We start from the raw sequence: 21383 nt of genomic DNA, 5'->3' as shown, positions 1-21383 counted from the left end.
TAATATACAAAACAAAGAGGCCAGCCCCCATAGCACATGCAATGTGTTCGCTGGCATTATTAGATTCTTAATCTGCAAAGAAGAGCTCAGACCTCATTTGTAGCCAACTCATAAAGTGTTGTGAAGACTAAGTACCCAAAATGAAAACTGTGCTTTTACTCTCTGGAGGTATTTTGTAATCAACAGAGTGCTCTACAAACATTCGGTTTAAAAAAAGAAAAATAAATTTACAGTTTGGGGTTCAGTTCCACTGTGCTAATTCTGATGGTAGAAGACTTGAGAGCTGCTGCCTAGACTGGAAACTATTAAAAACATAAATAAAATAGAGAAATTATAAAAGCATAATGAATAATGACTGAGTTTTTAAATACTGGTTTTTATTTAAATGTCCCAGTTTCCATAGTGCATGTGTGTTGGGGGTTGGAGGACTGGCAGTGACTATATCCCTTCTTCATCTCAACATGTCATGAGAATGCTAAAAAAGCCATCAAAAACAGAAGAGGGCCTCCTTTAAAAACAAAAGCAGCCTTAAAAAGGAGTGAAGTTCTGATACATGCCACTCCATGGGTGAGCCCTGAAGATATCACGTTGAGCAAAATAAGCCAGACACAAAAGGACAAATACAGTCTTCGTTCCACTTATGTGAAATAGCCAGAGTATGCAAATTCACAGAAACAGAAAGCAGAGGACAGTTGGCAGGGGACAGGGGGTTACTGCCTACTGGTTGTAGGGTCTCAGTTTGGGATGATGGTAATGGATGGTGGTGAGGGTAGCACAGCTTGTGTGATCAATTCCACTGAACAGTGTGCTGGGGAGCGGTCGAAATGGGAAAGTTTATGTTGTATATATGTTTCCACAATTAAAAAAAAAAAAAAAAGAGCAACTAAGGAGACAATGACAGTTAAATGCAATACATGATCCTGGACCAGAACTAATAACAGAGAAAATGGCCAAAAGCACATTATTGGAATATATGAAACAACTGGAATATAGAGTGTAAGCCGTCTATCTAAGCTCAATTTCTTGAACTTGGTAACTGCACGTCAGGTGGTTACGTGAGTGAAAACCAAGTGCCTCTCTCTGCCGGCTGCTGGGCCCCTCTGAGCTGCTCCTTCCTCTCTAGCTCTGGGGGAGGCAGAACAGCCAGGGAGAGGCTGCTCCCATATCACAAAGCCTGATTATTTGTTTTGCCAAACTGTGTATACACTGAATGGAAATGTTTGTTTTCTGTGTCCCATTTTGCATCTGTAAAGAAAAATGATTAAAGAATCATTTCAAGGGCACTTTTTTGTTTTTGCTCATCCCCTCCAATCTAGTTCTATTAAGCAGCCTCACTTCCTGCCTTTTAACTTATATTTCTGTCGACTTATCATGCCCTCCCTCCTTGCTGACCTTTATGTGTGAAATCTTGCTTCAAAAACCTTCTTCAAAGAAAGGGTCAAAGTGAAATGTCGCCGGGCAGGAGGCCTGGTGGCCTGCGGCCAGGGTGGCACCGGCTCCCAGAGGCCCTCCCTGGAGCAGGGCTACCTGTCACGTGCTTGTCACAGGCAGGTGGGGGAAGGAAGACAGGTGCCCGCGGGTGCCCAAATCCGACCCTGCCCAGGCTGCCTGACGCAACCCTGAGCTACGACCTGCACCCCAGGGGCTCCCCCACCAGCCAAGCCCCCAGCCCTAGCCCCGGGCAGAGTCTGGATCCCCCCACCTGGCGTGAGGACCTGCACTTTCTCCTGCGCACTCACACCCTGTTAGAGCTGAACTGTGGGCGGCCAAAAGAGGTGGCACTGGGCTCCCTGCCCCAGAGGGAGGCAAAAACAGGTGAGGAGACCTCTAAGGGGGATTTCAGGAAGACCGAGGGTTCAAAAACCAAAAGGGGTCACTAAGGAGGTTACTGTGATGGGATGGGGGCAATAGGATGGAAAGAAGAGACAGGAAAGGATGGACTCAATCAATCAATCAATTACTGACCACTGGGGCAGGAGCAGGGATGGAGTCACAGGGAAGTCTAAAAGCTCAAGCCTGGGCGACTGGCAGAAAGAGGACACACAAAGAAGCAAGGTCAGGAAAAAACTCATCTGGGCAGAGAAATCTGAAATTTGGGTTTGGAGGTACTGAGTTTGCGGTGAGGGCGAGACCTAAGCCAGACGTTCTGGCTCTGCTGTTTTAACGTCATCATTTGCTCCCTGCTCTGGCTTACAATGAAGAAAGCTTCCAGAAGGCTACGGAAGAACTGATCCTGCAGTGCGACAGAGCGGCGCTGGCCAGTGACGCCGTCCTGGACTACGAAGCAGAGTGCTCTCGACCCCGCAGGGGATCAGCGGTCAACACACACACACCAGGAGCAGTCAGCACCCACGCAACCTGCGCACGAAACAGGTTCACATCTGCAAAACTGGACTCAATAGCTCTATCCGTCTTATCTTACATCTAACTTACATCTACTGAGACCAATTTAAGAGCACACAAGAGTGGCAGAAACTAATACCACTAAAATCCAACATGGAGAAAAGCCTGATAAATGCAGAAAATCTTTCCTGAAACTGTAAGTGGAAAATCACTGAAACTTTTAAATAGGTGCTCTAAGAATTTAACAAATGAAACCAAAGATCACTCAGGAAAACACTTTCATCAGAAATTCATTTGTGATGATAACTTTCTGATCAAATACTTATACATAAACAGAGTCAAACTATCCTCAGAGCAAAACACTGTCAAAACGTCCTGTGTCCCGCAGAAGAGATGGAAATATCTGGTGAGCGGCTGGGTTTGGGAGAATCTGCGAAGACTCCAGATGTGGGCATTACACAGAGGTAAGGTTGACAGGGACAGGGTGAGGACACTTCTGGGAAAGAAGGCTGCTAACAGCTCCGGGGGAACAGCCACATCCCGGGAGCCCCCTGGTGCAGGGGGGAGAGCAATTTTTAAAAGAGCCCCAAAGCAGATCTACTTCTCTGAAAACGAAAAAGGAGTACGTGACTCCAGCTTCTCTCTGAGATCTAACGGGGCATCCTGTAGTTTACCTGGCAGCCCACCCCAGACTACTGTCAAGACATGGTGCTGTGAAAGGCAGAGTTAAATCTCAATTTCTGATGAACAGATAATATTTTGGTATAACTATGTCCCCAGTAACTGCATAAGTCCCAAATACAGCATACGTATGTCCCAAATACAGCAACATTGAGTCATTTTAGTATGAAAATTTATAATAAAAAAGCATTCACTGTGTACATAAAAATCACATTTAGCTGGGCATCCTGTATTCCTATTTGCCAAACCTGGCAACCCTGGCTGAGCTGCTGGCAGCTCGGGCCTGAAGGCCTCAGCTCCACCCTCCAACTTCCTCGATCCTGACTGTGGGCCCCGATTTCCACGGACACTGGGCCCCTCCACAAAGGCACTTCCGCACCCCAGCTTCGAGCAACGTCTCCAAGCTCCCACACACGCCATGCGTGTAGGAAACCGCCTTCAACAGACCAGGAAAGGACAGGCTCTGCCGAGGAAGGGAATGGTCAACCTCATCACGTATCCCAGTGAGACCATGCGGGAGGAGGGCTAAGCACGGAGCAAAAGGAACAACTGTGAGCAGTTTCCGTGTAAGAGAAGGAGCTTGGTCTCCGGGAGCATGGAAACAGGCGGAGGAGTTCGGCATTCTCTCTCGAGTTAGCTTCACTGTGAAGACACGGCATCCTCGGCCGGCGGCCCGTGCCACCCCACCATCCGTGCAGACCTCACGAGTCATGCTGAATGAATGAATGAATGAGTGAATGAATGCTATCCTATGTCAAGAGCTCGTTTTGAAATCCTACATAATGATTGAAAATCAAAGTCTAGGGTAAATCTTAAACTCCCGTAGCACTCCACCACGGTGCCTAATAGTCTTCACGCTTTAACCAGTTTGGCTTCTGAGGATCACTTGCAGTACAAATCACACGTATGTGCACGGGCCAAAACCAAACAAAGAACAGAAACACCTGCGAGTCCACCTGATGAAGCACATGGCAAGACTCCCACATACAAGGGTGACAAGCAAGGCTACCACCTCCCACACTAAAGCAAACCTAGTTCAAAATGCATTTTTCTACGCTCCTTTGTGTAACCGTTGTAACTTCTTTAGTAACAGGAGCCCTTAATCAAACAAACAGCTAAGAACACCCTGATTTTCTTATTTATACATAGAAGTATTTATCCCACCCTGTGCCAATTGCCCTTGATCTGTGTTGGAAGAAATCCCAGGGACATCTTATCAAAACAATAAACTTAAAACAAAAAGATATATATTTTAAAAAGAGTCCTGTATACTCCTTCTCACTTATGATAAGCCCCCAGTATAGTTCAAATATTTAAAAATAAATCTCCATTTGCTTTGCTGCTGTGGACTTTCCATTCTGCTCAAAGGCCCCAAATTTAGAATTTACAAGCGAATGCAAGCTCAATTTTTTGGACGTGGATTATCTGGTATGAAGCGGGAGTGCTCGACCTCTGCCCTAAACCTTCAGGTATTTTATGATGGAGTTAAAATAGTTAAGCTAAGAGCCAGTTTACGTATAAATTAAACCAAAGGTATTTCATACCGATGCCCACTTGGCCCAAGGCAACGTATTTCTGTCCTCAGCCGGAGGTCCTGGAGTGGCTGTGGTCATCTGCCACTGCCTTGCAACTTCCAAGGAAGGACCCATCCAATGAGCCTTACAGCCCCAATTCGAGCTAAAGATGCCCTATTTGATTATTAATTCTCACCAACTACCATGAATGCTTAATGTTGCCTAGTAAGTTTTGAGTAAGAGCCATGTGAACTTATGGGACTAGCAGGGTCATCAAAAAATATGCTTTCTACAAGTAGAAAGAACCACACAACTTATCTCATGTAGTTAAGACTGACCAATTTTCTAACATGGGGAACTAGTTAAAGCAACTGACACGGTCTTAAAACGAGGGACCGGTCACCTGCACTGTGTTCACTGCATCACGGGGTCACGAGCTCTCCCTGCTTTCTAAGGGCTGGCACCGGCAGCACCCATTCAGATCACACCCGTGCTCCACTGAACTGCAGAATGGGAGACACGGAAGGGAGCTGGGACATTCCCCGGCCACTGGCTGCCCCCGTGATTTCCATGGTTCGGCATATCCGTGCCTTTGCTTAAGAACCTTGTTAGACAGGTGCCTGGTGGTCTTTCTGAAAACAAATGCCGCCTCTCCAGCACCATTCAAAAGTAAATGGAAGAATGAGGCGGACTATAAGAAGGAACTAATTCACTGTCCAGCTACCGTGCAAAGTATCTGCAGCCCCTCGCTCAGTGCTCGCAGGCAGCCGGGAAGGTGGGTCCTGGAGGGCAAGCGGAGAAAGGCTTTGACCAGGTTCCCAGGCCCGGTCAGCACAGAGCCAGTCGGACCCTCTCCCACTCCCCATCCATGTCACCCTACGGAGGAGCCCAATGCCTGGCATCTGACCTCCATGGCTGATTTCTTTTGAAGAAAAATTTAAATGCCTCTATGAAACATTACCAATTTCTTTATCAAGAGTGAAATACAAGGTCAATGCTAGAATTCCAGTAAAACTCCATCCAGACGTAATAACTCACTTTTGCTGTGGTCTGACTTAGTGAAAGACACCATGAGCTACCGCTGATAGCAAGGCTGGCTTCGGTCTATGACTTCTGGGCTTGCGGAAGGCTCTCCGTCCCTGCTCCTCTCTGTGACGGCCGCCTTCTCTCCGGCTGCCTCTGGCTTTTCTCCGTAGCACCAGGCAGCAGCCTGGCCGGACGCCAGCTCTGGATCCGCACTCCCACCCAATTGGGTCAGGGTCAGCCGGGCCGGGCGCCAGCTTCACTGAGCTCCCACAGCCGGAGCCAATTGCACAAGGCACCTCCACACCTCTGCTGGGGAGATGCTGGGGGGTGGGGGGCGTGCCCGGGCTACGGAGGGCAGAGGGGCAGGTGGGCAGGGAGGGAGAGGCACACACTGGAGAGAACAGGGCAATCGCCTGGAATTTGGCTCCTCTGGGGGCTCCTAAGTCAGAGGAGGGCCCTGTCAATCCTGGGGTGCACTTTATCACAACCAAGAGACTCTCGACAAGGTAGCCCTAGTGGGTGTCACAACAGGCACCGAGTGGGTTCTGCTCCGTTCTGGAATGCCAAGCGATGCACATTCAGAGTGCTCCAACAACGTAAGAAAGAAGCTTCCCGGCTATATTTAGTCTATTCCGGCCAAGTGTCCTGTCTTTGGTGGAGCTCACAAAGCAAGCTTTGTGAGAAGGCATGTCCCGTGACAGCATTTTCAAAAGATTAGTGATAACCCCCCACAGCCCTGGCTCCTGTGTGCAGTGCATCTGTCTGGAACATTCTTCTTGAGCCTATTTCCCTTTTACATCTCAACTCCCTCTGGTCTGTCAGTTTGTTACTAGCTATGGAAAGCACTATTTGCTTTTTTATTTATTCTAAACCATTCTAACATCCCTACACTTGCTTCTTCTCTAGAACTGACTTCCAGAGCTGGTGGAATAGTCCACAGTTCGCCTGGCCATGCCATAGGGGTTTTAAACCACGACCACATCTCTCATTCTTGGCCCTTCCAGAATGGGCAGTCCCGGCTCCTCTTCAACCTCTTAGGGGCTCTCCTCCATCCCCAAACGAAAGCTAAGGCTTCCTTGGGAGTGGCAAACAAGAAATTACCCCTCTTCTGCAACACAACCCTTTCCAGATTTCTGTCCAGAGAGCAGATACTGAAGACGCCTGAACTTCAGCTGCACAATCGAAGCCTCTTTTTGCAAATGTGGCTCTCTGCCATCTCTTGTGCTCCCGCAAACCTCAGATGACCAGGGGGCACAGCCGAGAGTGCACTGCTCCGGAAGAGGGCGAGTTATTTTTATACACACATCTGCATACCTAAGTAAGGACGCTGGGTCAGCCGCAGAGCAGGTCTGCTATGGGACCTCACAGGGACCAAAGGAGAGGGGCCCGGGTCCTGCTGCCTGTCCCCAGGCCATCCCCAGGATGCAGGGCAGGCTGCAGAGGGCTCTTGCTGAAAAGGTTTACAGTGATGGAAGCACCCGGCAGGCCCTGGGCCCGGGCCTGTCCCCCGAGCACCCACCAAGGCCAGAGAGACAGCCTTCCAGAGCCCCTGGGGTGGGCTCCCTGTCACGGCCTGCCAAGTAGCAAGGGTGCTCCTGTCCTCAGCGTTCCCCCCACCTCTGCTCCACCTCTGCAGGTGGCAAGAACTCTGACGTGCTGCTCTCACTCCTTTATCCTTACCTCACTGGGGAAAAGGATGTTTCTCAGCAGGCAGGGGAGAAGCAGAAGCAAGAACGCTGTGAAGGGTTCCCCCAAATACACACTTCTAGGCAGAAGACAGCTCCTTCTAGACGCCCCGGGCAGAGCTTCGGCGCTGCTCCGCTGCCTGCTGCTGGAACGCGGCATCCTGACTCCAGCCAGGTAGGTCAACACGGGCAGCCATCCCTTCTTTTTGCTCTGACAAAGGCCTGCAAATATTTTGAAACGTGGGGCAGGCCGGTCCTTTCAAAATATAACCTCTCTGGAGTGGCCTCCCCGGTGGTGAGATCACTGGGTCTGGCACCCCACCCCACAACCGGAAAGCACCCTTCTCTGGGGTTTCTCTTGCCCTTTCCGTGGAGGGGCGTCCCAGGGGGTCCCAGCAGACCGGGAAATGCTGGGTCCAACCCTGCTTCTCCCGCAAGGCACACGCAAGAAACACCCCTCTTCCCAGCAGTTCCTCCCCAGGCCCCGCGGACGGATGTGGGCAGCAGCGGCTTCTCGCACCAGAGCCGCCTGCCCCTCCATGGCCCCCAGCCCCTCGCCACCGCCCCGCACCCAGGCCCTGTTGCTGCCACGTCTGATGATCACCGTTTCCACGCGACACCCACTTTTACAGCGTGGACGACAATCTGCACAGAGCTCCTCACTAGGTCTGTAACCAGGGGAACACCACACCTTTTAGAAAACACCTTCCAGGAGCTACCTACACCTACACATGCAGGTCTGGAGGGCACACCTTGCACAGGCATTTTTCACACCTAAAAACGAGGTCTGAATTTCCTCACAGGCTGCTTTGCCCAACAAGCAAGAGGCCTCTGCTTAGCACATTGAGTTACCTTCTGCAAGGTGATGGGGGCTCTAAGGCAGGGTGAGGGGTCATGGCTGCTAATGTAATGTGCTGTTAGTCTTAACACTGGTGAAACAAATAATGCGCAAGTTTCTAGAAGCTGAATGTGTAAAAAAAACAAAAAAGGTGACAATAAGCTACTATCTACATTCCTGCAACAGGCACCATAAATTAAAGCTGATTTTTCCCAACAAACACTGCCAGGATGGGGGTTTCATAAAGGTAACGCACGCAGGACACAAAAACTCAAAAGCTTCCAAAGGGCAGGGCCCCTCCATCCCTGACCCCCCCCGTCACGGCCACCCACGGCCTCTCCCTATGGGCCCACTCTTGCTTTTTTACAGGAGTCATTAGAAATCCCAAATTTTGAAGAAAAATATAAATGACATTTCTGTATACTGTTTAACAGAAAGCTTTCTAACCAGCATATGAATTAAAATAAAAATCACATACAACTGAACTTAACAAACGTCTCCCCGCTGCGCCCCTTATGGTGTCTTCCAGTGGAGGTAAAAGAACACCACTTAGATAAAGGAATTTCGAAGGACTTCTAGACGTCTTCAGAGGCATTTGCAGCAGAACACTTGGGGAAACTGAGGACCACCCTGAAGCTTCTTGAGGAAGAGACCTGCTCTGCTTACCTCTTTCTCCTGAATTTCCCTATGCAAACACATGAAATACAGAAAGCTTTTAAGTGAACAATGATCGAAGGACAGTCAAGCATTTTTCCTGAATATTCAAAGACAAAGCCACCTCCTTCTGGAGTGGGGGGGCACCCCTTTTTACCTTACTACATCTGTTCTTAGAACTGTCGAAGCACCAAACCCAAGCAGAACGCAAGGAGGCTTGAACAGCTGAGCCCTATCCCCAGAGGCTGTCGTCCTGGGTTCAGAGGCCTCCCCAGCTGGGTCCTCAAGCCAGATCCGGAGGCCCCGGGGTGCAAGAAGCATCTCCTGCCTAGCCCCCCATGTTCCCCCCTTCAATTAGAAAGCTCCAGAAATCCACCTCTTCTATTAAGACTTCTCTAAGAGAGCAAGGAGCAGCCTCTTCTTTGCCCTGTTCACCTCTCGTCTCCCTTGGTGGGGAGCGGGTGGGGGGTGGCTCTGCATATTAATTTACAGTTCCACCTAGTGGGGTGCAGCCTCGGGAACAGGACTTTTCACTTGGGAGGAACCTCCCAGAGGGCTGAAGCTTAACCCCTTAGACACCAGTCACGATTGCTGCTCACAATTATTAATGCTTTATAAAGACCCATCGTGTCCTCCTCAGCACAAGCCCCCAGAGTGTGAACCATCGCTTCTCCATTTTTCAAACGAGGCAACTGAGGCACAGAGTTGCAGGCAGCCTGACACACAGACCTCCATTTTCCCGGCTCCTTCTTCAGAGTGGGTCCCGAACCATCACTTCTCACCACCCTGGGGAGCCCCACCCAGCTCACCACTTCCCACCTGCGGGTGCTGCAAACAGATAACCAGGCCAGCGCGCCCCAGGGCACCCGGCTAGAGCAAGGGAGATCTCCGCTGGCCGTTTCTTCCGTGCAGTTGAGAAAATAATTTCTGAGCATCCACTGTCTCCGAGGCCCTGCCCTGGGTGGGTACAGGCGACACAGGGCCTCAGGGGCACCCAGGTCCCCAATCAGTCCCGGACCCCAGCAGTCCTAGAGGCAGCTGCTGAGCAGACTGCGATCCTGGGAGCCCGGGGGAAATGCAGGCTCTCAGGCCCCAGCCCAGATCTATGCCGGGGCGAGATCCCCAGGTGATGTGCACACTGCGGGGGCCCCACGGGCGAGGTGGTGTCAGTTGTCAGTTACCTGAAGTGTAAGGGTAGCTTGTGATAGGCGTTGTTATGTTAATGCAAATTCTTTAACTTGCATCCTTACTGGAAATGTATTCCTTCCTCTCTCAATGCCCGCCCTATCGCCCAGGGGTCCTACCTATATGGGTGTACTCAGCTATTTGCTTTTTGGATTAGGATGAAGGAGAAATACCACAAAATTCACCCAATATGCAAAATTAAAAGAAATGCCTCTTGTTCTGTGGGATAGATTCCGAGAAACAAAATTCTACACGGTGGTCATGTTCCTGGGTTTCAGTGTTCATTTTCACAGGCGGTTTGCATCTTTGGGGGCCTCTGCAGAATTCTCAAGGGGCCTCTGGCCCCCAGGCTGTGCCCACCCACATAACAAAGCCACCCTAAGGCCCTGCTAACTCACTACAGCTGGCAACAAGGGTGGTTCTAGGGGAAGGCCACAGACTGGCATTTCTGGCATTTCTGAGAAATTAAATATCTCATTTTGGGGGGGCAGTAGTGCCTGCTCCCATAAAGCACCAAGTGCTGGCTCCCAGGGCCCCTCCAGGCATCGGGGTATCGCTGGGGCCTCGGGAGGGCAGGGCCAGCAGCCCCTGGGAGGCTCCAGATCTGCCGGCACCCCGAAGGCTCCCCAGGGCGAGCAGCCAGGCCTCCCGGGAGACGCGGAGCCCGGGACCACGAGCAGGCGGCCGGGAGCCTGGGCAACGCGGCATGAGCTCCTGCGGGGGCCTCAAAATCACCCAGGAAGTCTCAGGTGGCGACTCAGCGGGCTGCAGGCCCGAGACCATCTCCGTGACTAGGGCCGAGCGCCTGGTGCAGACTGGACCTGGTGATCGGCTGGCCTTCCGCTTGTACCCGACACCGAGCCAAGCCAGCCCACCTTCCCAGCTCAGCCCCATCACCTGGCAGGTTCACCAATGCTCTGGCTACTATATCCCCAGACTGCCCCGGAGAAAAGCAGGCTAGAAAAAAATTCTTCCAAAAAAAGTTTGTGTGTGTGTGTGTGTGTTTTTTTTTTTTTTAACTAGCCACTAAAACTTTGAAGTTATGAATTTATGGGGGAATTATTACACAACTACAACTGCAGATTCTCCCTTATTCCAGAGATTACTAATACATTGTTATAATAGCATAATATCAAGTTCGTGAGGATTCTTACCAAATGCTAACGATAGTGGTGGTAGTATTTATAACTTACAGAAGAATTTTTTACAAGACTGTAAATTAAGAACCCTGAATTCGTACAATAAATTTATTTATTGAGAAGCATAGTAAACAAAAGTTTACTAGGAACAAGGACAGACTGTTCCCAAAACCAGACAACTTATCTTGTTCTAGTTATGTTACGTTACTACAGTCTTGTTGCGTAGAATCAAGTCCTATGATTTCCAACTGTTTCAGGAATCATATACCCAGACTTCTTACTTAAAGAATATTTATTTTCTAATGAAAAACAAAACCCTCTAACACTTCTCAAGCAAAAAGATTTAAATTTATGTAAAATCCATTGAACCTTTTCAACCTGTTCAATTTTAATCCACCAGACTTCAGAGCCCAAAAATGAGTATTTCTAGAAGAGTGTCTTTTCTGTCTTCTTCCTATAAATCCTTCCAGATTGGTTCTTCCTCAAATCACAATGAATAAAATAAACGTGATAAAAGCCGAAGCACCAAGACTAACAGATGTACGACCTGTCTAAAGAATGCAGAAGCTTGGCCAGGCCACCCTTGGGTGAGGAGACGATGGAACCTCCCGTCCTCAGGCCTCGCCCCAGAAGCCTATGGCCTCTGTGGGAACAAAGAAAACAGTCCACCCCAGTCAGAAACCTGCACGTCGCCTGAAAAGAAACCTCTACTGCCTGAGTTTCATTGCTCAAACCGGTGCTGACCGAGGCCTCCCCCCGCCTCCGGCCCAGGACCCTGAGTTGCAGGACACCACCAACCGAAGGTGCATGCTCAGGCTCTCCGTGCTTCTCAAACTCCAACCTGCCACCTGGATTTCCTCTCCTTTTGTCATGCAATGGAGAACAATAAGAATTAGGAGAGTGAGCCACCACTGCTGGTATTAAGAATCTGAACGACTGTTTCAGGAACACTCTCATTTTAATTGATGTATAAACGTGTGTGTGTCTGTGTGTGTGTGCTTGATCACAATGTAAAACCTATTTCTTATCACAGATTGCAACCATAAAAGCTTGACAGCCACTGTCCTCCGGACCACTAGCCCCATCCCAAACACAGCCCAAAGAAGAGCTTCCCCGTGCCTTCCGAGCTTCCGGAACACCGAGCTGACAGCACCGGGGCTCTGAAACCCCCGTGGACATGTCCTACAGAAGGAGAACCTGGGTGACGTTTATTGCCAGGAGAGATCTGCAGCTGCAAAGTGCCGTTCGTCCTTCCTACACCAAATCTCCAAATCCAGGGGCATTGTCAAAGCCCATGTGGCAGGGGGAAACCAGGTGCTGCCTGCTAAAGAACTTTACATATTAGCCAGGAGGATGGCACAGTGCCAGAATATCTTGGTGGTCCACATGGAAGAGAAAGCAACAAGGTCCCAATGTTCAAAGATGCTAAAGATTGAGCCAAGCCTGCAGAAATCCTCAACAAAGGATGGAACAGGCCAAACCAATGGCACACTAGCTACCAGGTGAGCGAGAGAGAGTTGTAATTTTAGCCCGTCCATCACAGTGCCTAAGGACAACCCAGGAAGATCCCCCTAAAGTGCTGACACTCTAATTCCAACAGAACGGGCTTATTCCACAAAAAGAAGACAAAACCACCCATTCACAGTGTGATTTAATAACCAAGTACTAAACAAACCACAAACCAAGAGGCCAGGGCACAATTACAACAGAAATTCAAAATAATTTATTGTTCCTTCCACCTACCAAGATGTGACCATTCAGCTCAAAGGCATTCCTCCTCTAAAAAATGACACGATGCTTCTAATTACAAAAATAGTCGACCAACAAATACTCATTGAGCACTGTTTTAGGTGCTGCACACATAGCAGTCAAAAAAAGTCCAATTTTAAGTACTTTTTTCTGTGAAAATGCTTACATAACCTATTAAGATAACAATGAATATAGAAAATGCATCCTTTTTTTTCACTTTTAACATTCAAGGTTTTCCCCTAATATCAAACATTCTTTGAAAACACCACTTATTATTGGCTACCTAATATTCCATCGTGACGTGGTGTCATCATTTACCCAAAGACATTTCCAAAGGCTTACCACGAGATAAAAGCTCATGGAAGAGACAGAGTTAAACAGAACAGGTGAGACACAGATTTAGGCTTAAGGGAAAAATAAGAAAATGAAAATGGGATCTTACCCAACTCCCGATACGCTCCCCCAGGCGGCAGGTACCGATAGTCACCTGCCCCGTTCCCCATTAAGGTCTGGTTTGTGGATCTCCTTTTATAACCCCACTCCCCTCTTTGATCCAAGAGAACATTGTCTGTACAGAACAATATGTTTTAATTTCAATTTCCCCTCTTTTCAGGAAAGGAAATGTTTGCACTTCAAAGAGCTGCTTTGAAGAGCGGCCCCTCCGACGGCCTGTCCAGGTTTGCAATCGCTGGGCCCCGCAGGGGGTGCCCGCCACAGGCACCCGCCCACTGAAGTCACTCTCAAGGCCAGCTCCTTCCAGGGGAGGGTCTGGGGCAGGGGAAGAAAGAACAAACACAGGTCAAAATACCAGACGCTTTTGATCATGACCCACAGAGGCCCCTTCTCACACACGACATTGATTTGCAGCTTAGGGAAACTGAGGCACGAATGTAGGACGCCATGGTCACCATGAGAGTGGCTCCCGAGAACGAAATCTTTCCAGAACCCAGGAAGAAGCAGCCATACCTCTCGGGGTTATTTCTGGTAACAAACAAGGGGGCAAGAGGGGTAAATGGGGCACAAAACTGAGATCCGAACCCCACTTCATATGACGGTTTTGAAATCTTCTCCTGGCAACTCTTTACCTGCAAGGGGGCTAACTCGGGGCACAAATTCTCAGCTGGGAACTTCGCCTTTGCTGCGTCCACCGGCCCTCTGGTTGGGGCCCAAGAGCTTCATCAGGCGACAGGTCGACTGGCCGGGGTGAGCCCCACTGACGATTCACGCGAGGGGCCCCGGCCCCCGTTCCTGACCCACCGCCAAGGCCAGCAGGCCAGTGGCTCACCGCAGACAAGAGACGACCTGTGGCCTCTTCTTTCAAGTCTTCAACAGGTTCTGCTATTTAATAACAATGCAGGCCCTTCCCTACCCCCAGGACACCACAAAAGCACCCCGACTGGGTCAGGTTCTCCCACTGGGGTGGGCGGCTGTCCAAGGAGGGCGGAGGTGAGCAAAGACGCCACCTGGCAAACCTGCTCCGTGCTGTGGCCCGAGGGCTCGGCTGCTGGGTCTCCGTGTCTCCTGGATGTGCCAGGCAGGGGGCTGTGTGGTGGTCGGGCCCCCTGAATGGAGGAAAAGTCTCCCGGAACCTTCCGCGAGCCCTGGCTGGGCACGAAACCGCTGTGCCAGAATTATGAATCGCTTTTATTTCCTCCTTTTTACTTTGTAATTTCCAAATTTTTAACAATGAATAGTCTACCTCTTAGAAACCCTTTAAAAAAAAAAAAGGAAAAAAGAGGCTAGTGAGGTGGAAAAATCAGAGCAATAGCTCCTTTAAAAGATTTCCTTAAAAATAAAAAAAACCAACTGTAAAGGACATTATTTGGACAATTGAAAGCTGAATAGGGACCAGGGACTAGGTAACAGCTTTGTATCAATGTTAAATTTCCTGAATTTGGTATCTTACTGTGGTTATGTAAGAGAATGTCCTTGCTCTTAGGAAATACACTGCAGTGTGTAGGAGTAAAGAGGAAGGATGTCTTCCACTCCTGCAAATGATTCAGAACAAAAAGCACGTGTGTGTGTGTATCTACATGCATATATATGTTCGCCAACAGAGAGAGAATGATAAAATTAAAGGATCGCATTTTGGGGGATTTGAGATAAAGGTACACAGGAGTTGCTTATACTACTCCTGCAACTGTAAGCTGGAAGAGCTATCCCAAAAGAAATTGAAAGAAAGAAGGAAAAAGGAAGAAAGGCAGGAGGTCCTAGGGGCTCCCTGCAAGGCCCACAGCCCCCGCAGGAGGGAGGCACCCACGCTGCCGCAGGCGAAGGGTCTCCGGAACCACCCCCCAGTCACCGGGGGCAACGGGCCCGCTGCCCACCTCCCGCTTGGACAGCCCTAACCCCTGCTTCTTGAGGGCGCCAAAGAGGTGCATTCCAAGGAAGGAGACACTTCCCCAAATGACTGCACTAGAGAAAGAAGCAGACTAAGGATCGGGGCGCAGTACTACTACAGCTGCAGGGCGTGAGAAGAAAGGGTGGAGTCCGGGGAAGGAAGCCGGGTCTCGGTTCCCACGGGACCCCCGGCGCGGGGCTTTCCCGCAGCCACGCAGGGGGCGGAGCGTGGGGAGGCAGGGGGTGCAGAGCAAACAAAGCCGGGCTCCCCGCGGCCTAGGCAGGCAGCTCTGAGTCCAGCCGGGCGCTGGGGACCCCGAGAGCCCACGGCCCAGCCTCTGAGGCGTGCACCCACTCCAGGGACTGCCCGCGCCGCGCCCCCAGAGACGCCCGGGGTCCAGCTGGGCCCAGAGAGCCGGGCTCGGCCTCCCGGGCGGCGGGAAGAAAGGGCAGCAGAGAGGCGGCGGGTGAGCAGGAGAGCGGGGTGCTAAGCATCCCCGAGCTGACTCGGACGCAAGGAGGGTGGCGGCCGGTGGCTGAGCTTTGGCGCTCGTGAGCCGCTCCTGGCAGCTACCTCAGTTTCCTCGCTGGGTAGTTGTGAGGATCAAATGAAAACACACGAGATGCAACAACTGAAGTGTCTGCACTTGTAGGTGCCACCCCATCCGGGCCCAGCCCCTTTCCTTCAGGGCCTGACCAGTGATACCCAGCAGCTATCCAGGAGGCAGACAAGAAGGTACAGGGGTATCTCCCGGGCCAGCACAGCAGCTCCCCCACCCACCCGACCCCACCCCACTCCCCACCCCCTACAAGGGGCTTCGCAGCAGAATCCCAAAATGTAGGGCAATGTGAGGACATGTCCCTTCCAGTCCCTGCTCCCCATCCCCTCTCCCACTGCCACCTGCCACCAGGTGATGACACCCTCCAGCCCTTCCATCACCTCCAGGAAGGGCCCAAAGAAGGCAGAAGACAGGAGCAGTCCCAAGTTCTCGGCTTGTTTTGCCAAAACCCCAGGCCCTAAAGGGGATGTGGACCAAAATCTAGGGGTCAGAAGGATGACAGCCAGCCCTACACACGAACGCACACATACCACACATGCACACACATGCACACCACACACACACTGCACACATGCAACCAAGGCACACACCACTCACGTGCACACGCATATACCACATGCACACACCATACACATCACATACACCACACACACACCACACATACATGCAAACACCACACACACCACACACATGCACAACACACGCGCACACCACCACACATGGAAACACCACACACCACACATGCACCATGCACAAACCACATACATGCACACAAACACTACACATGCACACAACACACACACAACACACAGCACATGCACACGCATCACACACACCCCACACAGCACACACACATGTGCACACATGCATGCAGGCACACACTGAGACAGGGCCTCTGAGGTCTCCATGCCAGAGTTGCTGGGGGTGGGGGAGCAAGACTCTGGAAAGTGGGGAGATCTGGAGCTACTGACACCTGCACCCACCGCCCAGGGAGGCCTGGAGACCCCAGAGCATGAAGGGCTGTGAGGTCCATCCAGGCCACCAGCGGCCCAGAGACGAATTCTACGACCCCACCTGTGAACAGACGGTGGTAAGAGAGCCCCAGGCCCAGGGGGACAGCGGTGCAGAAGCAAGAGTCACGCAGGGGGGCGGTGAACTCAGCAGACGCCTCAGCAGCCCACAGCCCCCAACAGCCCAGCACTACCCTCACCCTGTAATTGAGATGCCACCCCAAGGAAGGGGGATTGGATATGTGCCTCAACACCTTGGCAGAATGGGATAGCAAAATAAAGTTGCTATAAAAATTATTTCGTTCCTACGCCTGCATCAAAGAACTGAGACTTCTTTCCAGTGTAACAGTCAACAAAACACACGGTGTATGCGAGACACTGTGCTGAGTGCAAACACAGATTAACTCATTTGAATCCTCAGTCCTACAGGTAGCCACCAGAGGAATCAGTGCAAGTAAGCAGGAAAGAATTCACACGTGGCTCTGAGAAGGATCGAGAAAAGGCAGCTGTTCCCCAAGTGGGGCCCACAGTGTGGCTGGAGCTCACCAGCCTCCCGGAGCAGTGGTCACCCTTGCAGCCGAGTCACCCCGGGACAGTCTCTGGGATGCAGGCATGGGCCACTCGGGGCGAGGGGGCCGGCTCCTAAGTCACTGGGAAGCAGTGCCCATCCTGTTGGCCGAGGACCTGCACCGAGGGAATCTTCCCAAGGAGGCCCTGCGGCACATTCCCAGCATTGCGCCACCATCACCATCATCCATTACCAAAACTTTCCCATCGCCCCAAACGGAAACTCTGTACAATTTAAGCATTAACTCCCCATTCCCTTCCCCAGCCCCGGCCGCGACCACTGCTGACTTCCACCAAACAGGCTCTTCCCCACCTCGGTTCTCCTTGGAATCCCATCTGACGTCTGTCTCACGCCTCACCTCAAATCCTCTGGCAAATCTCGTTGGGTCTGCCTTTAAAATAAATCCAGAATTCACCACCTCACATCTCCACCTTCTCCACCCAAACAACTCGAGCAGCCTCCCAATTGGTGTCCCTCTTCCAGGCTCGACATCACCCCCCACCTATTCCCCACATAGCAGCTGACTGAGCCTTAGAAAGTTAAGTCTGAACTTCCAAAGGTTGCCCCTCGCTCAGAGTGAAAGCCGGCTCCTGTTGGCCCACGGGCATTGCATGACTCCTCACGCACAGGTGCCCTTGGCGTGATGGCTAAGGACCAGGTGGGAGAATGGACAACGCGGAAGACACCTCTGCAGCCAGAGGACACAGAGGCCCGTACACCCCTGGGCTAGAGAAAAACATTTCTCTCCTCACCAGGGAAGCTCCTATTCCTGGTTCCAATTCCTCCCTAGGATTAACTAGAGCAAAACCTCCAGTACCTAATTCGTAACAAAAAGGGATTCATCGCATTGCACATAAGACTAGGCCCCCAACACAATCACCTATTTTTATTGGCCTTGCTAAAAGGAAACTGCAAAGGAGAATAATCAGTCAACATGTATTTCATTCCATCAAAGAATCAAATGCAATTAACATACATCTTAGACTTCAAACTCACAGAGGTCGGCAATCGTTTCTCAAGCCTTTTTCTCTCTAAATCGAATAATTATATGCACAAGAGTACCCACGAGCACAAAGATCCAGTTTCAGGCAACTGAGTACATGTCTGCTCTCTATTAAGTCATTTACTCAAAACTCCTTTGACAGTCTTTGAGTTTTATCTTTATAATGATCAAACATGCTCTTACTATGCCAAATCTCGAAAACTATTTTAATCCATTATTGACCTTTTCCCCCCACTCACATTCTATTCTGATTGGGTGACTTAAATAAGATCTTTTGTTTTAATGACAGAAGGGAGTGTTCATGTAAAAATAATGATCATTTCCACAGAGACCAACTAAAAATATCAGGGGAATAAATGTATCACTGTTTCCTATTATCTGAACCAAAGGTAAAGGGCAAGAAATGTCAAGATAAGACACAAATAAATTATAATTCAAAGAAACACAATTAGAAATTCAGCCAGAGGCCAACTGGTATACAATTGTACTCCTCAAACTCCTTCTTTGGAGTAAATACACCTGGTACTGGGATCCCAGCCCATTCTCCCGCAACTTTCGGAATAAACCCCACTCCAGACTATTTCTAAACACGAGAGCGTGGCCGTGTATGGGGAAGTGTAGTTTTTTGTTTTTTGTTTTTTTTCTAGAAGGCACATGTCCAGCTATCCTAACCATCCGCGTCAAACACGGCTCCTATCTGCTTCCCACACCCGCGGGAAAGGGGAAGTAGCTGCGAGGGCAGCCGCATGGCACCGTACCCGCCCTGTTGTACGCTCGGGTCTGACAGCGGCTGCCCGACCTGCGCGCCGGGGAAGTTTTCTACCACTGAGAAAGGAAAAGTCTGAGAATAGGTTTGTCTTTATTAAGCCGGAAGAACTTCCTCCCACCCCAAACCATCTGGAAGGCTGGCTGAACGCTGCCTTCTCTGGTCAACTCGGGTCACAAGGAAGCCCACCAAGGCGGGGCCTCCCTGAAGTAATCCCGGGGACCTGGAATCGGGGATGCGGGGGCCAGGGCGCGTCCCGGGGGCCGCGGAGGCAGGGGGGCGGCGCCGCGGCCACGGGCGGCTGTGCCAGGCGCGGTCCCCAGACCGCCCACCTGCCGCGGGACCACCCTCGGGGCCGCCGGGCGGGGTCCCGGCCCGCTGCGATGACACATCCCCGGCCTCGTGGCGGGGCGGGGAGCTCTGCCCCGCGCCATGTATGGGAAGGGCTCCCTGCCGCCCGCCGGGCTCCGGTGCCTCCGGGTCGCCCCCTACCCACTCCGACCCCCGGGGTCCCGGGAGAGCCGCGCGGCGCCCGCACCGCCGAGGCGCGGGGTCGCCCACGCTTCCTCACTCGGTGTTGCATCATGCACCACGCCGCGCCTTCAGTCCAAAATGGACTCCGGTGGCGCGACAGCCGCATGGGCACCGGCCCGCGCGCACACCCCGGCCCGCCCCGCGCTCACCCTCCTGCGGGGCCGCCCCGGAGCCAGCGAGCGCCCCCGGCGCGGGACCCTCCCCTCTCCGCCGCGCGCCCCCCCCCCGCCGCCCCCTGCCGCGCCAGGGCCCCGGCCAAGGTGACCCGGGCCCCGGAGCGCTGCCCGGAGCCGGCGGGGGCCGGGCACTCACCGAGCCGGCGGAGCGGCCGGCGGACTGATGGATGGACGGACAGACGGACGCCCGGGCGGAGCGGCGATCGGCGGGGACGGCGCGCCGGAGCCCGCGTGAGCGCTGCGGCCGGCAGAGGCGCCTGGCAGTTGACCCGCCGCTCACACCTGCGCGCGCGGAGTGACTGGAGCGCGGGCGGCAGGACCCGGCGCGGGGTTTCATCAGCCGCGCGCGCCCGGCCCCGGCCCCGCCCCGGCCTCGCGCTCCCGCCCTCGGGGCCTGGCAGCCCCAATGAGCGGCGGCGCGGGCCCGGGGGGCGGGGGCCGGGGGCGGGAGGCCGCGCGGAGGGGACGGTCCCGGCGGCGCCTGCCGAGGCTTTCGCGGGCGTGGGGCCCGGGTGGGGCCCTGGCTCCGCCCATCCTGGCCCGCGCCCGCGCCCCGCTGCATCTTCCCGCCCGCGGCGGCCGCGGACCCCGGGGCCCAGCTAGGGGCTCCAACCGGGTTTTCTATCCCCCAAATGAAAGACTCGGAATGCACTTGAAGGGTTTGGGTGTTTGAGGTGTGTGTGTGTGTTGATTACCTTAAATGTGCATATCGTCGTTTAATTATGCCAGCTGCTATCTCTTTGCCTTTAATAACGTATCCTTGCCTGCTGTCAGGTCCCCAGGCCTGGCTCTACCTGTGCCCCTCGGCGAGAGCGCTGGTCCAAACAGCCCACTTCCGGAGTTACTCTCCGAGATCCTACAGAAACTTTAGCCAGAATGCCCACAGGGCTCACCCCGCAAGCTCCTGCCTTGCTGTCTCTCTGGGCTCCAAAAAAAACAGTCAAGAACCTCAGTCTATGAAGAGCCAGTAGCCAGTGGCAAGGGGGAGATGAGCTGATCATAGTTGAATACTGCCGGCTTCCCTCTGCCTTTCGAGAAAAAGAGAAAAACGGATGGATGGAAGTACATGGCCTTTGAGTCCTTTCCACGCCCTCTGTACCCCGCTAATAATGTGGGCTCATTGCCAGCCACGGGATTTTATGCTCTCTTGGAATAAGACTAACAATTCATACAGCATGTAACTGTATGGTGCTAGATGCAGAAAAGGCTTTTATGAACACACAGAAATAGGTCAATATTTGTAAAGCCTTTTGAACAGTGTCTGGCATCATAAGCAACTACAGATGTGTTGTTTTAAAACAATTTCAGTTTCACTTGTACAGTGGTGAAATGATGTCCTCAAGTTGCGTAAGTTGGTTCCCTGACACCTGGGCAAAGCCCCTTTTACTTGCTGGCACTACAGCCAAAGGATGCCCCCTTCCCTCAGGGGACGTAAGGTGTCATTCAGAGCCTGTTTTGCCTTTGACATCACGTCCAGATTTGAATCTGAACTGTTGCTTCACTCACTGAGATGTTTCTGCAAGGTATTTCACCTCGGTTTAGAGTAAATCCTTTTATCTTTATCAGAAGATTATCCCTTAGTGCCTGAAATATGGATATGGGTTGTTTTTTT

The 21383-nt window shown here is 51.9% G+C and overlaps 1 protein-coding gene across 3 annotated transcripts in view; it reads right to left on the bottom strand.

Annotated features, from left to right (window-relative positions):
- The window catches only part of SLC7A1 (solute carrier family 7 member 1), a 77532-nt gene extending 57402 nt beyond the window's left edge, over positions 1-20130 (bottom strand). The window contains exon 1 of one of the 3 annotated variants that reach the window (XM_037799983.1): positions 19908-20130. The gene's annotated coding sequence lies outside the window, so the exon portion shown is untranslated. Of the gene's footprint in view, positions 1-7244; positions 7444-13256; positions 13279-19907 lie in introns of those variants that run through there. The other 2 variants (XM_037799985.1, XM_037799984.1) reach the window with 2 other exon arrangements.
- Positions 20131-21383: the final 1253 nt, after the last annotated feature.

The sequence above is a fragment of the Choloepus didactylus genome, chromosome 12 (assembly GCF_015220235.1).
Source record: "Choloepus didactylus isolate mChoDid1 chromosome 12, mChoDid1.pri, whole genome shotgun sequence".
NCBI classification, from domain to species: Eukaryota; Metazoa; Chordata; class Mammalia; order Pilosa; family Megalonychidae; genus Choloepus; species Choloepus didactylus.
Note: the sequence above shows the minus strand (reverse complement) of the source record. Positions and strands in the feature narration are given on the sequence as shown.